This window comes from Pan paniscus, chromosome X, assembly GCF_029289425.2.
Source record: "Pan paniscus chromosome X, NHGRI_mPanPan1-v2.0_pri, whole genome shotgun sequence".
NCBI lineage: Eukaryota > Metazoa > Chordata > Mammalia > Primates > Hominidae > Pan > Pan paniscus.
This window is the reverse complement of record NC_073272.2, coordinates 149644665-149651294: the sequence shown is the minus strand read 5'-3', so window position 1 is coordinate 149651294 and position 6630 is coordinate 149644665.

Sequence of the window (6630 nt, the reverse complement as noted above, 5' to 3'; positions counted from 1 at the left end):
GTCTCCTGCTAACCCATGGAACACCTTTCCGGCCCCGTCGTCTCCGGCTAACCCCAGGACCACCTTTCCGGCCCCGTCGTCCCCTGCTAACCCCTGGACCACCCTTCCGGCCCCGTCATCACCTGCTAAACCCTGGACCACCGTTCAGGCCCCGTCGTCTCTGGCTAACCCGTGGACCACCCTTCCGGCCACCTCGTCACCTGCTAAACCCTGGACCACCCTTCCGGCCCCTTCGTCTCCCGCTAACCCCTGGACCACCCTTCTGGCCCCGTCGTCTCCTGCTATTCCCTGGACCACCCTTCCGGCCCCGTCATCTCCTGCTATTCCCTGGACCACACTTCCGGCCCCGTCGTCACCTGCTAACCCCTGAACCACCCTTCCGGCCACCTCGTCACCTGCTAAACCCTGGACCACCCTTCCGGCCCCTTCATCTCCCGCTAACCCCTGGACCACCCTTCCGGCCCCGTCGTCTCCTGCTATTCCCTGGACCACCCTTCCGGCCCCGTCATCTCCTGCTATACCCTGGACCACCCTTCCGGCCCCGTCGTCACCTGCTAACCCCTGGACCACCCTTCCGGCCACCTCGTCACCTGCTAAACCCTGGACCACCCTTTCGGCCCCTTCGTCTCCTGCTAACCCCTGGACCACCCTTCCGGCCCCGTCGTCTCCTGCTATTCCCTGGACCACCCTTCCGGCCGCGTCATCTCCTGCTAACCCCTCGACCACCCTTCCGGCCCCGTCGTCACCTGCTAAACCCTGGACCACCCTTCCGGCCACGTCTTCTCCGGCCAACCCCTGGACCACCCTTCCGGCCCCTTCGTCTCCTGCTAACCCCTGGAACACCCTTCCGGCCCCGTCGTCTCCTGCTATTCCCTGGACCACCCTTGCGTCCCCGTCGTCTCCTGCTAAACCCTGGAACACCCTTCCGGCCCCGTCGTCACCTGCTAACCCCTGGACCCCCCTTCCGACCCCGTCGTCTGTTGCTAAACCCTGGACCACCGTTCCGGCCCTGTCGTCTCCAGCTAACCCCTGGACCACACTTCCGGCCCCGTCGTCTCCTGCTATTCCCTGGACCACCCTTCCGGGCCCGTCGTCTCCTGCTAACCCCTCGACCACCCTTCCGGCCCCGCCGTCTCCTGCTAACCCCTGGACCACCCTTCCGGCCCCGTCGTCTCCGGCTAAGCCCTGGACCACCCTTCCGGGCACGTCGTCACCTGCTAAACCCTGCACCACCCTTCCGGCCGCGTCATCTCTGGCTATACCCTGAAACACCCTTCCGGACCCGTCGTCACCTGCTAAACCCTGACCACCCTTCCGGCCCCGTCGTCTCCTCCTAACCCCTGGACAACCCTTGCGTGCCCGTCGTCTCCTGCTAAACCCTGGAACACCCTTCCGGCCCCGTCATCACCTGCTGAACCCTGGACCACCCTTCCGGCCCCGCCATCTCTGGCTACCCCGTGGACCACCCTTCCGGCCCCGTCGTCACCTGCTAAACCCTGGACCACCCTTCCGGCCCCTTCGTAACTTCCTAAACCCTGGATCACCCTTCCGGCCCCGTCGTCCCCTGCTAATCCGTGGACCACCCTTGCGGCCCCGACGTCAGCTGCTAACCCCTGGAACACCCTTCCGGCCCCGTTGTCTCCTGCGAACCCCTGGACCACCTTTCCGGCCCCGTCGTCTCCCGCTAACCCCTGGACCACTCTTCCGGGCCCGTCGTCTGCTGCTAACCCCTGGACCACCCTTCCGGCCCCGTCATCTCCGGCTAAGCCCTGGACCACCCTTCCGGCCACGACGTCACCTGCTAAACCCTGGACAACCCTTCCGGCCCCGTCATCTCTGGCTAAACCCTGAAACACCCTCCGGCCCCGTCGTCACCTGCTAACCCATGGACCACCCTTCCGGCCAAGTCATCTCCTGCTAACCCCTGGATCACCCTTCCGGCCCCGTCGTCACCTGGAAAACCCTGGACCACCCTTCCGGCCACGTCTTCTCCGGCTAAACCGTGGACCACCCTTCCGGCCCGGTCGTCACCTGCTAAACCCTGGACCACCCTTCCGGCCCCGTCATCTGCGGCTAAGCCCTGGACCACCCTTCCGGCCAGGTCGTCACCTGCTAAACCCTGGACCACCCTTCCGGCCCCGTCATCTCCGGCTAAACCCTGGAACACCCTTCCGGCCCCGTCGTCACCTGCTAACCCCTGGAACACACTTTCGGACAAGTCATCTCCTGGTAACACCTGGACCACGCTTCCGGCCCCGTCGTCACCTGCTAACCCCTGGACCACCCTTCCAGCCCCGTCGTCACCTGCCAACGCCTGGACCACCCTTCCGGCCCCGTCATCTCCGGCTAAACTCTGGAACACCCTTCCGGCCCCGTCGTCACCTGCTAATCCCTGGACCACCCTTCCAGCCCCGTCGTCTCCTGCTAAGCCCTGGACCACGCTTCCGGCCCCGTCGTCACCTGCTAACCCCTGGACCACCCTTCCGACCCCATCAACTCCTGCTAAACCCTGGAACACCCTTCCGGCCCCATCGTCACCTGCTAAACCCTGGATCACCCTTACGGCCCCGTCATCTCCGGCTAAACCCTGGAACACCCTTCCGGCCCCGTCGTCTCCTGCTAACCCCTCGACCACCCTTCCGGCCCCGTCGTCACCTGCTAAACCCTGGACCACCCTTCCGGCCCCGTCATCTCCGGCTAAGCCCTGGACCACCCTTCCGGCCACGTCTTTTCTGGCTAACCCCCGGACGACCCTTCCGGCCCCGTAGTCTCCTGCTAACCCCTGGACCACCCTTCCGGACCCGTCGTCAACTGCTAAACACAGGACCACCCTTCCGGCCCCGTCGTCTCCGGCTAAGCCCTGGACCAGCCTTCCGGACATGTCGTCTGCGGCTAACCCCTGGACCACCCTTCTGGCCCCGTCGTCTCCGGCTAACCCCTGGACCACACTTCCGGCCCCGTCGTCACCTGCTAAGCCCTGGACAACCCTTCCTGCCCAGTCATCTGCGGCTAAACCCTGGACCTCCCTTCCGGCCCCGTCGTCTCCTGCTGACCCCTGGAACACCCTTCCGGCCGCGTCGTCTCCTGCTAACCCCTGGAACACACTTCTGACCCCGTCATCACCTGCTAAACCCTGGACCACCCTTCAAGCCTCGTCGTCTCCTGCTAACCCGTGGACCACCCTTCCGGACCCGTCGTCTCCTGCTAACCCCTGGAACACCCTTCCAGCCCCGTCGTCTCCTTCTAAACCCTGGACCACCCTTCCGGCCCCGTCGTCACCTGCTAAACCCTGGACCACCCTTCCGGCCCCGTCGTCTCCTGCTAACCCCTGGACCACCCTGCCGGCCCCGTCGTTTCCTGCTAACCCCTGGACCACCCTTCCGGCCCAGTCGTCACCTGCTAAACCCTGGACCACCCTTCCGGCCCCATCATCTCCGGCTAAGCCCTGGACCACCCTTCCGGCCACGTCTTCTCCGGCTAACCCCTGGACCACCCTTCCGACCCCGTAGTCTCCTGCTAACCCCTGAACCACTCTTCCAGCCCCGTCGTCCCCTGCTAATCCCTGGACCACCCTTCCGTCCCCGTCGTCACTTGCTAAACCCTGGACCACCATTCCGACCCCGCCGTCACCTGCTAACCCCTGGACCACCATTCCGGCCCCATCGTCTCCTGCTAACCCCTGGACCACCCTTGCGTCCCCGTCGTCTCCTGCTAAACCCTGGAACACCCTTCCGGCCCCGTCGTCACCTGCTAACCTGTGGAACACCCTTCCAGACAAGTCATCTCCTGCTAACCCCTGAACCAGCCTTCCAGCCCCGTCGTCACCTGCTAAACCCTGGACAACCCTTCCGGCCCCGTCCTCTCCGACTAAACCCTGGACCACCCTTCCGGCCATATCGTCTCCGGCTAACCCCTGGACCACCCTTCCGGCCCCGTCGCAACCTGCTAAACCCTGGACCACCCTTCCAGCCCCATCATCTCCGGCTAAACCCTGGACCACGCTTCCGGCCCCGTCCTCTCCGGCTAAGCCCTGGACCACCCTTCCGGCCATGTTGTCTCCGGCTAACCCCTGGACCACCCTTCAGGCCCCGTCATCTCCGGCTAAGCCCTGGACCACCCTTCCGGCCACGTCGTCACCTGCTAAACCCTGGACCACCCTTCCGGCCCCGTCATCTCCGGCTAAACCCTGGAACACCCTTCCGGCCCCGTCGACAGCTGCTAACCCCTGGAACACCCTTCCGGACAAGTCATCTCCAGGTAACCCCTGGACCACGCTTCCGGCCCCGTCGTCACCTGCTAATCCCTGGACCACCCTTCCAGCCCCGTCGTCTCCTGCTAACCCCTGGACCACACTTCCGGCCCAGTCGTCAGCTGCTAACCCCTGGACCACCCTTCCGACCCCATCACCTCCTGCTAAACCCTGGAACACCCTTCCGGCCCCATCGTCACCTGCTAAACCCTGGACCACCCTTACGGCCCCGTCATCTCCGGCTAAACCCTGGACCACCCTTCCGGCCCCGTCGTCACCTGCTAAACCCTGGACCACCCTTCCGGCCCCGTCATCTCCGGCTAAACACTGGACCACCTTTACGGCCCTGTCGCCTCCTGCTAACCCCTCGACCACCCTTCCGGCCCCGTTGTCACCTGCTAAACCCTGGACCACCCTTCCGGCCCCCTCATCTCCGGATAAGCCCTGGACCACCCTTCCGGCCACGTCTTCTCCGGCTAACCCCTGGACCAGCCTTCCGGCCCCGTAGTATCCTGCTAACCCCTTGACCAGCCTTCCGGCCCCGTCGTCACCTGCTAAACCCTGGACCACCCTTCCGGCCCCGTCGCCTCCTGCTAACCCCTCGACCACCCTTCCGGCCCCGTTGTCACCTGCTAAACCCTGGACCACCCTTCCGGCCCCCTCATCTCCGGATAAGCCCTGGACCACCCTTCCGGCCACGTCTTCTCCGGCTAACCCCTGGACCAGCCTTCCGGCCCCGTAGTATCCTGCTAACCCCTTGACCAGCCTTCCGGCCCCGTCGTCACCTGCTAACCCCTGGAACACCCTTCCGGACAAGTCATCTCCTGGTAACCCCTGCACCACGCTTCCGGCCCCGTCGTCACCTCCTAATCCCTGGACCACCCTTCCAGCCCCGTCGTCTCCGGCTAAACCCTGGAACACCCTTCCGGCCCCGTCGTCACCTGCTAAACCCTGGACCACCCGTCTGGCCCCGTCGTCTCCTGTTAACCCCTCGACCACTCTTCCGGCCCCGTCGTCACCTTCTAAACCCTGGACCATCCTTCTGGCCCCGTCCTCTCCGGCTAAGCCCTGGACCACCCTTCCGGCCACGTGTTCTCCGGCTAACCCCTGGACCACCCTTCCGGCCCCGTCGTCACCTGCAAAACCCTGGACCACCCTTCCGGCCACGACTTCTGCGGCTAAACCGTGGACCACCCTTCCGGCCCCGTCGTCACCTGCTAAACCCTGGACCACCCTTCCAGCCCCGTCATCTGCGTCTAAGCCCTGGACCACCCTTCCGGCCACGTCGTCACCTGCTAACCCTTGGAACACCCTTCCAGACAAGTCATCACCTGGTAACCCCTAGACCACGCTTCCGACCCCGTCGTCACCTGCTAACCCCTGGACAACCCTTCCGGCCCCGTCGTCTCCTGCTAACCCCTGGACCACCCTTCCTGCCCCGTCGTCACCTGCTAAACCCTGGACCACCCTTCCGGCCAAGTCATCTCCGGCTAACCCCTGGACCACCCTTCCGGCCCCGTCGTCCCCTGCTAACCCCTGGACCACCCTCCCGGCCCCGTCATCACCTGCTAAACCCTGGACCACCCTTCCGGCCCCGTCGTCACCTGCTAAACCCTGGACCACCCTTCCGGCCCCGTCGTCACCTGCTAAACCCTGGACCACCCTTCCGGCCCCCTCATCTCCGGCTAAACACTGGACCACCCTTACGGCCCCGTCGCCTCCTGCTAACCCCTCGACCACCCTTCCGGCCCCGTTGTCACCTGCTAAACCCTGGACCACCCTTCCGGCCCCCTCATCTCCGGATAAGCCCTGGACCACCCTTCCGGCCACGTATTCTCCGGCTAACCCCTGGACCAGCCTTCCGGCCCCGTAGTATCCTGCTAACCCCTTGACCAGCCTTCCGGCCCCGTCGTCACCTGCTAAACCCTGGACCACCCTTCCGGTCCCGTCGCCTCCTGGTAACCCCTCGACCACCCTTCCGGCCCCGTTGTCACCTGCTAAACCCTGGACCACCCTTCCGGCCCCCTCATCTCCGGATAAGCCCTGGACCACCCTTCCGGCCACGTCTTCTCCGGCTAACCCCTGGACCAGCCTTCCGGCCCCGTAGTATCCTGCTAACCCCTTGACCAGCCTTCCGGCCCCGTCGTCACCTGCTAACCCCTGGACCACCCTTCCGGCCACGTCGTCACCTGCTAAACCCTGGACCACCCTTCCGGCCCCGTCATCTCCGGTTAAACCCTGCAACACCCTTCCGGCCCTGTCGTCACCTGCTAACCTCTGGAACACCCTTCCGGACAAGTCATCTCCTGGCAACACCTGGACCATGCTTCCGGCCCCGTCGTCACCTGCTAATCCCTGGACAACCCTTCCAGCACCGTCGT